The 10,801-nt window shown below is 46.6% G+C and overlaps 1 protein-coding gene across 6 annotated transcripts in view; it reads left to right on the top strand.

Annotated features, from left to right (window-relative positions):
* Bves (blood vessel epicardial substance) overlaps nt 1–10,801 on the top strand; it is a 34,475-nt gene that overhangs the window by 20,104 nt on the left and 3,570 nt on the right. The window lies entirely within an intron of this gene.

The raw sequence follows: 10,801 nt of genomic DNA, 5'->3' as shown, positions 1-10,801 counted from the left end.
AAAAAAAAAAAAAAAAAAAAAAAAAAAAGAAAGTAGGAGAGCTTTGGATCCTGCATAAAGACAGGCACGTTCTTCCCTTGCAAAAAACTTAAAAACACTTCATATGTCCAGGTGTGCTTCCAAGCAAAGAAAGCAAAAATCCACCCCTCACTCAGCACTGTCAGTGTGAATGGTCACGTGTCTGCATGCCCTACAGAAGCTGGATAACACTCTAAATTTTGCATGGGGAGAAGGGGTTGGAACTTACCAGGCCATATTTCTAGCACTGGGGAAAGACAGAACTTCGCCTCTTCCTTTCTAGTGTTTTTCTTCTGGCTTTGTCCTGAGAATTACACAAGACGGGTTAACACGAATAAAAAGAACATGCACATTAATCGTAGACATTTCAGATGACGTGGAAAGATGCGAAGAGGCCGCTGGGCTCAGATGCTTATAGGTCCCACTCTAAAGAAAACTAGGGAGGGTGAGGAAATGACTGAGTACTGGAAGTATTAAACGTAATAGTGATTTAAACGAGGTTTACGTAGGATCCTGTCTTCGATCATGTAGGAAGGGTGTCTTTTACCTAAGGCCTTGTCTGCTTGTCAGAAACAAGGGAAAGGCCTGGGTGAGCTTTTTAATATGCCACGCAGAGCCTTGACTCCTTCAGATAGGAACTCCAAACCAAAGTAGAGATAGAAACATACCGCGGACAGAGAGGGGACTTCAAGGGCGACACGCCTGAGAAATCCAAGATGGCTGTGTTTTATTCTAGAGGGGCTTAATGTACGGTGCTCCTCGAAGCTTCTGCCAGGCTCTCCTCATTCCGGAACCCTGCCAGAGGGAGCACTTGTAGGGCTGCCACCATGGCTGTGGCAGAGGAAAGACGTCCTAAAGCTCCACCCCAGGGTGACAGGTGCATGTCCTTTGACAGTGGGTACCGTTTGGCCAGCACCACCCCTGTGGGCGGCCAGGGAGTTCTGCTGCTGTGCAGCCGGACTGGTGAGAGTTGGAGAGTGGGTACCTTGATGATGCCCTGTTCTAGCCCGGACACTCTTAGCTTTTCAGGTGAGGAAGTCGATGGTACTTAGTGCTGCCTGAGTACTCAGTACTCATGACTCACCTCAGTCCCTGCTGGGATACAGGTTTAGGGATCTGGTCTGGATGCCAAACTCAGTGCCTATAAGACCGAACTGGTCCTCCGCAAAAGCCTTACTACTCTGTGGGCATAGAAGCTCACCTTATGAGGGCAGCTTTTTGAAAAGGTAAAGGGGGTGGGGTTTGTCTATGGTCAAGGACACAGGACACAACCCCAGCTGGCTACCTGGCAGAAGGATTTAAGCGACTGGGCTTAGGCAAGATGGAGCACTCATGATTGTCGCTGTGAGTCATGGTGGGTGGAATAGTTGGCCCGTGGAGGCTGGGCCAGGTAAGCCCGTGGATAATTTATAACTTTGACCAATCGTTGAGTCTGACCCGGGTCCTTGAAGCTTTTTTCTGTCCCCTAGCTCTGCTTTTTGCAGGTTGTCATTGTCATTTTAGGTCTGTCCCAACATCCTGATAAATAGTTTGAATAGTTTTCAGAAACAATGGAAAGTTGCCATTTTCAAACAGGTTCCGTTTTAAAGATCTTGGCCAGGATGCCTCTCCCTTCCAAATTCTGGACTTATAGATGAGTGCCACCAAACCTGATCTCAGGCAGTGCTAGGGATTCGGGAATGCCAGGTGAACCCTTTACTGCCTACTTTAGAGCCCTAAAACATTGATCCTTATATATTCCTGGACTGTGTGATATGGCTCCCGATGTAGCTGTCCTGCTCGGGATTTCACATTTTAACACATTTCAGGTGATACCTGTGTGCTTATTCTACCAGCTTCTTTGACGGGGAGGCTCTGGGACTCCCTGTGTTCTGGGATTCTGCTAATCACTTCGTGTGTGTGTCTGTGTGTGTGTGTGTGTGTGTGTGTGTGTGTGTGTGTGTGTAGGGGTGGCAACAGTCTTGTATATCCATCCAACAGTAGCTCAGCCTTGGGACTTGTATGGACCACTGTGGGGACATTATTTTTAAAGATCTTGGCCAGGATGTGGTATAACACTACGGGCATACTTCACAGCATTACACAGCAGATGTGGGCTGAGGCAGAAATGCGGTTCACAAAGAGGTGAAGAGAGACTTGAAATGAACCGTTTCCATGAAATTTCTGCCACTCCCACTGCGTAGATTGTGCTCTGTTTTTTTTTTTTTTTTATACATGTCTCAAAACCAGATTCACAGCAAGATCTGTATTCTCTGTCACACAGACTCCACATCCTGCTCCCAACTGTCACTAACTCCAGGGTAAAAGGCATTGTGATAGCTTGAGGAAAATTCAACCTTCTTGTTATTCAGTGGCTCAGAATCCAGTTGACTCTTTTGACTCTCCTGTTTCTTCATTTGATACGTTTCCGGTTTGTGTGTGTAATTGTAAGATGGAAGGGAAGGGCTAAAGTGTGCATAATGCTGTCCTGTGTGTAAGTGTGAACTGACTGTCTCTGCTGGCTGGTCGGGATGCTTTGTTGTAAGGGGAATTCACCATCTTGTCTTCTGATTTCAGCTCGCTCTCTACTGTCCTGTCTGAGAGTCTCCATCTGTCTCTTTGTCTTTCACAGGGATTAACTGTATTGGCAATTACATTACTAGTGAGTGTGCTCAGACATAGGCATTGTCATAGCAACAAGAGAGCTTACTATATTTCCTTTGAAAGTTACAGAATTTTGTTGTAACTTAAATTAAATAATAGTTGTTTAGTGTCTGCTTTCCAAATCCAGATAATTTGGATAATATCCGTTGGGAGTCTTCTTCAAATGAGTTTGTTAGTTTAAACCATTTTTTATTCCTGAAATAGAAATGGCTTTTTATGGTGTTATTAAAGATATTACAAAATGAGAAGTTTCTTACTGAGGAAAAAGCCTCTGCTTTTGTCAGGCTGGCACACAGTGTAGATGTGCTACGTTCTCATTAGTCAGTATTCCAGCCCGCAGACAGTAGTTCAGGCCTGCTGTACTGAGCTGCTCGTAGAGGGCTCATCACTCTGTTGCCTGGAATAGATTCTGTGAAGCATGCTCAGTTTCAAGGCCGACTTCATGAAATCATCTGTTCAATTCAAATTTGTATCCATGCCCACTAAGAACAACAGCAGACTTACAGATGGGGGCTTTGCAAATTATACGGAGAAATGGCAGGTATGATAGACAGGAGGCACCTGGAGGAGAGCTGAAGGGTGGGTGCCGGGGAGCAGTACTCCATTTTGTAGATAAGGAAGGGGTAGCTTGGCCATGGTCAGGTGACTGAGTACATTATAGGGTCTTGTGCTGAGCCTGCATCCCTGTTATCAGTTTGAGCTCACACTTACTCGGGGGCCTCTAGCCTGCAGCACCAGCTGGCATATCTTGACTTTTTTATTGAGTTTAGGCCTTACAGCACTCTTTGAAAAATGTTTGTTGTCCCTTTAGGATGGAAACGTGTGATGTTTAGCTCTTCTGCTCGATCCCCAGCCAGCAGGGGATGTGGCATGGCACCATAACCCCTGTCCTCCTTGGTCCCATGGTTGGCCACCATCCCCACATAGCGCATAGTACCTTCTCAGCTTGTCGGGTGGCAGTACTAGGACTTCTTATGGTGAGACGTGGTTAATCCTCTTAATGAAAAGGTTCACAGGTGTGATGGAGAGGTGTCCGCCGTGCAGGAATGCGGACCTGAGTCTGGACCTCAACACGCATGTTAAAAAGCCTGTGTTAGCAATGTGTATCAGTAACCCCAGAGCTGTGGGGGCACTAACAGGCAGATCCCGAGAGCTTGCTGGCCGCTCAGCTTTGCCAGCTGGTTCACGGAGAGAGTCTGTCTCAAAAGATAAGGTGGGCAGACATTGGAAGAATTCTATACACTGTCAGTCTATAAAAAAGCTCCAGGTTCAAGGAGAAATAGTGCCTCAAAGAAATACAGTGGAAAGTGGGAGAAGGTGTCTGGTGCCCTTTCCTTGGCTCCATGAGTGTGTGTACACATGTCTACACACACACACACACACACACACACACACACACAAATTGGAAGAGCGGTTTCAAAAAATTGAAAATAATATAAAGTGATGGAAAAAGACACCCAATGGGTTTTTTGAGGAATATTTAAGTTTTATTTTATTGTGTATGTATGGATATTCTGCCTGAAGTTACGTCTGTATACTGTGTGTGTGCAGTGCCCTTAGAAGCCAGAAGAGGGCATCCGAGCCCTCGAAAATGGGATTACAGATAGTTTTTAGCCACCATAGGGATTCTAGGAATTGAACCCAGGTCTGCTAGAGGGGCAGCCAGTGCTTTTAACCAGTGAGCTTTATCTCCAGCCCCCTTAATAAATATCTATTATTATTTTTAACTAAAATATAATCACACCATCCCCCTTCCCCTTTTCTCCCCCCAACTTCTTCTGTGCCCAGCCTACTTCCTCGAAAATTCATGGTCTCTTTATATTTAATTATCATTGATATGTAAATATCAATTCTTCCTTTCCCAGCATCCTTGATTTACTGTCATTCTTTTTTAGTTGTTGAGCTCATGAGATTTCCCACTTCCACATTAGCATGTTTGTTGATGTCCTCATTCATCGAGGATACCCAGAGTTTAATCTCTCACCTTCTCACGTATGTATTTATGTGGGCACACACAAACATGTATATGCACCATACGTCTAGCAAACAGTATGTGCACATAAACCCATACATTTTAAAAAGCCTCCTCTCTGACTCCATTTAATTAAATAAAAAGGTTAAGCCAACCAGATGTCGAGGTGCATCGCTGTAATCCCAGAACTTGAGAGGTAGAGGCAGAAGGATGGCAAGATGGAGGCCAGCCTGAGCTATGATACAAGACCTTAAAAAGAAAATTAGGTTAGTATTTAGACATAGATACTTACTGTATAGCAAGTAAGGAACTCTTATACTAAAAAGTTGGTCTCTTCTAGTTTTACTTTGGCTCCTCTCCCAAGAGACTGTTTGTTCAATGTGCTCAATAATTCTCTGTTACTTACTGGTTATTCATTCACACCTTCTCTGACCTAACCTGGCTCACTTCTAACCCTTTCCTCTTGCTGCTTAGCTTGGTAATAGCCATAGATTATATTGTTCATGATACTGATGTTTGAAGCATCAAGTGATACAGTCAAACCCCCTTCCCTTTTCTCTCCACGCGTTGAAAAGCACGCAGACGTTCGGCATCCCTGCCTTTCGTGGTTTGGATATGGGATGTCTTCCGGAGGTTCCAGTGTCTGAACGTGTGGTTCCTAGCTGGTGCTCAGGTTTGGAAGGTTGTAGAACCTGTAAGAGCCAGAGCGTCACTGGAGAAAGCAGGCCCTTGAGACTCTGCAGTTTAGCCCTGTTTTCTGTCTTCTCTCTGCTCTCTCTCTCTCTCTGCTTCCTGACGTTGGAAGCCTCTTGCTCCTGCCACTATGCCTCCTCCAGCACAATGGACTGTCCCTCCCTAACCAGCAGCCGAAGTCAGCCCTTCTCTTCCTAATTTGCTGTTGTTGTATACTTTTATCAGAAAATGAAGCAGGTACCTGGTACAGCAACCCTTCCCAGTCCCTCCTTTCAGACTCTTGGGCTTCCGGTTTTATTCTGAAAGTCTCATGGTTGCTGCGCACTCTCTTTTAGAACTACAGCTAAATCTACCCTGCCTGGTAACACCGGCATTATGGTTTATGCGGAACCAGGTAAGAGGTTCCACCTACATTTATTATTTTTGAGATCTGTGTCACATCAAGTACAAATATATTAGTTTCTTTTGTACTCAATATAAAAGTGACCCCATAAACTTTAAAACATAATTTGGAGGGGGCTGGAGGTTGTTGGTTTGTTTGTTTGTTGAGACGGAGTCACAAAGCCATCCCCGGCTTTCCCTTGAGACTGTATAAGTTGAGAGAGGCTTTCCCTTGAGACTGTATAAGTTGAGGGATCGGATGGGGAACTGGGGGGAGGGGGAGGCCTGAGCCCTGGAGTCCTAACAAGCTAGGTTCAGGTCCCTGCTCTCCACGGGCCAGTTAGAGACAGTTCACACTGAAAAGCAGAGGGAGGACATTAACTTAGTGCTGTCACATTGCGAAGAGGAGGGAGAGGTCCAGTGACCGACACCCCACCATGTCCAGCCCCCCACCCCGCCTTAGATCACCTTTGCATCCTGACCGGAGGGTTAGGTTTAAAGAGAGGGCAGGAAGAAGTATTCATAGCTCTCAGCCCAGGTCAGAGTGTGCAATGAGTATTCTGTCTTCTTAGCCCCAGTTTCCCCTGGAGGATGGTCTGACACATTGTCAAATGCACGAGCTCCCTTTCCTCTGGCCAGTAGGGCCACAGCCTTTTCCTTTCCCCACCATGGCACCTCTGGGAACATTCCAGTTTCTCAGGGTCCATTGTCTCCGTGGTCTGTTCGCCAAAAGGAAGGACACAGGTATCTCTTGTGAACCAGTTCCCCCTGCCAGGAAGGTTATAGGAGAAAACATTGTCCACTGACTTTCTGGTGTCTGCCAGCTTCCCAATCAGTCTGTCCCTTAGGAGGGACTACTTACTGCTTCTTGCGGTCTCTGGGTGGGAGCCATGCTGTTTTGTGGCAATTTTACTTGCCTTTTTCCCCCCTTATCCGCACTTTTTTCATTCTGTTATCCCCACTGTCCTCAGCCAACTCCACGTCCCTTTTCTTTCTCAGAGACCTTTTCCCAGAACCAGCCTCCAGCCTCCTCCAGAGGTGTGGCAGGGCTGCCATCCTGGAGCCTGCCTTCTCTGTCCTCCCAGATCTGTCTGTCCTCCCCACAGGACAAAAGGGGCTATAGGATTCCTGCTGCTCACCTCGGGTGCCACATGGCTGAGGATCTGACCACCCATCCATCTGGTCAGGGAGTACTCTGAGAAGGACCCTTTGGACCAGAGGAAGCTTTTCCTGAGAGCCACCAGCCTGTTCTGTCCTGTGTCCTTGCCCTGGGTTCCCTGGTGTCAGTGTTGAATCCTTCAAGGGAAAATTGGGTGGAAAGGCCACAGGCACCTTTCAATAGTATTGTGCAGAAAGGTTCTATTCAAACTCTTCAGTCAAGAACAACTGTGTAGTAATGGAGGTAAAATCCTTTGGTGATGTGAGGGACATTGAAGTACAGCCTTATTACAATGATCTCCAATGTCTAACAATTGTTCTTATTTTGGGCTTGTATCACGGTTAGAGCCAAGATTTTAATGCTCTACTAAAAACAAAATGAACAAACAAAAAGACTTTATCTATTTATGTTCATTTGATAACATGTCCATCATTTTTATGATTGGTATAAAATATATATTATGTTGAATATAATAAAAAAAGACATTAAAAAAAAAAAAGAACAACTGTGTAGGGCTGAGGATGCACCTCAGTAGAGGACTTGTCTAGCCTCAGACCCTGGGTTTGATCCCCAGCCACAGGAGGGAGAGAGAGCGAAGGGAGGGGGAAACAGAAGAGGTAGGAGAAGTGGGGTAACGGGAAAAGTGGGGGGGACGAGAAATAAAGGGAACCAGTGTCTATAAGTAAATAGAGGCAGGAAATGAGTGGTAATTCTTTAAGTCCTTCCTCATCACTAATCATCAAAAACTGTATAATCTAATTAAAGTCCTAACCCTTGTAAAGTTTTTTAATTATGTTCCTTGCTAAAGCAGTCAGCCAGATGGTTAAGCATAATAACACTTGGAAAACAACTAAGAAAATATCGTGAGAGTTAACAGGAGAAGAGGAACCACCTAAGAGTGTCATGCTTGACAGATGACGAGTGTGTCATGCCTTAAAAAAAAACTGCCTCTCAGTCCAAGAGGAGTCTCTAGACAGACTTCCTATCGCATAACCCCCTTGCAGCTCAGACTTGAGGCCACTTCCTCATCCCAGGCAGCAGGCGTGCCCTTCACTCTGGATCTAAGAACGGCTGATCATCTGTTTACCCTCGTCCTAGGAAAGGCCCTTGGGCCCTGGTGTAATTATAAGCACACTGAAATAGAAATGAGCTTAATAGGCCCAGGGTTCTGACAAATGGAATTTCCCTCGTTCGCTTTTCCCTTGGCCGGGCATCAGCTTTGAGGACCACATCTGATCCCTCTGGTCCATGCATTTGAAAGTCCTGTGGCTCTAACCAAAGATTTTAGAAAGACAGAAAAGGGTCTATGGAGGACGGAGCCTGTGTCCACAGGATGTCTCTATTTGCAGAGGACCTGTGGGATCTCACAGTGAGCTCTGGTTCCCACTGACAGGCAGTAGCCACAGTTGGAACAGCTTTGCTGAGAGATGATGGGTCACTCTCTGGTGTCTGGCTCAAGTGGGAGTGTCCACTGGTGGGGTCAGGATGTGACTGAGCCTCAGTCCTCCGCGTCTGCTGTAGTTTTCCTTCTGTGCTTAGGAGTATAACCCGGAGTGGCCATGCTCTCCTCTCACCTGAGTCTCTGTGACCCTGCGTCCAGTCACAATCAAGCCACCTTCTGGCTGTACCTTCTCCATGAATCGAGTGTTTATGGGAAGGGCTGTGGAATTCTGTTGACAAGGATCTTTTGTCATGTGAAGGTAACTTCATGTAACTATTTGATGGGTTTATGCCCCATCTGGAGTACATGCAGTTCAGTTGGAGCCTATTTATTTCGTATGCTTTTATACTAAGTTGCGAACTAATAGTCATAGTGTGCAACAAATTAGAAGGTAATTATTACTATTAGAAATTAATAGTAAAAAAATTATTATAAAGATCTCTTCCTGGTCATCATTTCTAGTTAAGATCTTCTATCTCCCAACTATGAATATAGTTTAAATAAGAAAATGCAGTTATCAGTTTTCTAGAAATTTTATGGCTATAGAAGAATTATTTCCCCTCCCCGGAAATTGGAATAGAAAAACATCATAGAGATGGGCATGAACCCCGGAGTGGTGTGTTTGAAGGACACGGGTAATAGGAAAAGGTATTGAGTAAGGATAGACCCCATTTACCCCGAGCCTCTGAACTTTCACACATATATAAGGCAAATGCCTGGGGAGGCCTCAGTGTAGATAATTAATGCAAAACTGGCCAAGCTGGTAGGAAGGCTGTCTTATGGCTCAACTTCTCAAGTGTAATATAGCTCCCTTGGAGTGTGATATCCCCACATGGGTTTCTTTTGCTGATACTCTAAAGTGGTTTTAGATTTAAGGGGCAAGAACATAATTTACATCAGTGTAGTGATGCCATTGAGTCTTCTAACCTGAAAGCCTCCCTGTGGGTCTGAGAGTCCCTCTAGGGACCAGGTGACCCCCTCACTCTTCAAAGCTAACCTTCCTGCAAGTGTTGACAGTGGTAGATTCTTAGGCTAGGCCAGGTGACCCTGTCAAGTTGCTGACTGGGACATTCCCTTTGAGCCTCAGTGTCAGTGAGAAGCCTCCGGAAGCCTGGGCTGAGGTGGTTGGCAAGAGTGGCCACTCTCTGTGGCTTTGATTCCTAGCCAGGAGCTGGGTAGCTGAGAGGCACTGGGCAGTTGCTGGTGGCAGTAATCCGCTTGCCCCTCTCCCTTGTTGTCTGCCATGGTAGAGACACGAGGAAGCAGTGTTGCAGGAGGACTAGGCTGTGTGACACTCCCAAACTCAGCCACCGAACTCGGAGGACAAACAAACAGACCAGGTAGTCTCAGAGTTCTGTGTGCATATTGAACTCTGTCAGGCAGCCAGGGCACCTGTTTTGTCCTTCTAGGATGTCTGTCCAAAGGCTCCCTCCCTGGGGAGGGACAGAATCCTAGTTCTCTCTCTCTCTCTTTCTCTCTCTCTCTCTCTCTGTTTCTCTCTCTGTCTCTGTCTCTCTCTCACTCAGGGAATAGGTGGTGTGGCTGATCCAATCCTTACTATGTATTCCATGCTGACCTTGCAGTCACAACTGGTCCTGCCTCAGACGGCCAGTCTCTCTCTCTCTCTCTCTGTCTCTCTCTCTCTCTCTGTCTCTCTCTCTCTCTCTCTCTTTCTCTCTCTCTCTTTCTCTCTCTCTCTGACTCTCTCTCTGTCTCTGTCTCTCTGTTTCTCTCTGTCTCTGTCTCTCTCTGTATATCTCTCTCTGTCTCTCTCTGTTTCTCTCTCTGTTTCTCTGTCTCTCTCTGTATCTCTCTCTGTCTCTGTCTCTCTCTGTCTCTCTCTCTCTGACTCTCTCTCTCTCTGTTTCTCTCTGTCTCTCTCTGTCTCTGTCTCTCTCTGTGTGTCTCTCTCTATCTCTGTCTCTCTCTCTCTGACTCTCTCTCTGTCTCTCTCTCTGTCTCTCTCTGTCTCTCTATCTCTCTGTCTCTCTCTCTCTCTGTCTCTCTCTCTCTCTCTCTCTCTCTCTCTCTCTCTCTCTCTCTCAGGGAATAGGTGGTGTGGCTGATCCAAGCCTTACCGTGTATTCCATGCTGACCTTGCACCCACGACTGGTCCTGCCTCAGACGACCAGGCGCTGGAGTTGCATGCACACTGCCATGCCCAGAGCCTAGTGCTCCAGGACATAAGACAGCAGCTAACACCTTCCAGTCCCTCGCTCTTCTGCCTGAGAGGATGAGAAGGCATTGGCATCGATGAAGCCCCACTTATGGACATTTTCTCTAGAGACAGAGCTCTTGGCCATGTGCTACACAGTGTCATTTAGTCTTCCAGCACCAGTGAGGGTGAGGTCCCAATGCCCAGCAGTGAGGGAGGAGGGGTCCTACTGCCCAGCAGTGAGGGAGGAGGGGTCCTACTGCCCAGCAGTGAGGGAGGAGGGGTCCTAATGCCCAGCAGTGAGGGAGGAGGGGTCCTAATGCCCAGCAGTGAGGGAGG

Source organism: Mastomys coucha, unplaced genomic scaffold, assembly GCF_008632895.1.
Source record: "Mastomys coucha isolate ucsf_1 unplaced genomic scaffold, UCSF_Mcou_1 pScaffold3, whole genome shotgun sequence".
Taxonomy (NCBI): Eukaryota; Metazoa; Chordata; class Mammalia; order Rodentia; family Muridae; genus Mastomys; species Mastomys coucha.
The sequence above is the reverse complement of the archived record's forward strand: the minus strand, read 5'-3'. Positions and strand labels throughout refer to the sequence as shown.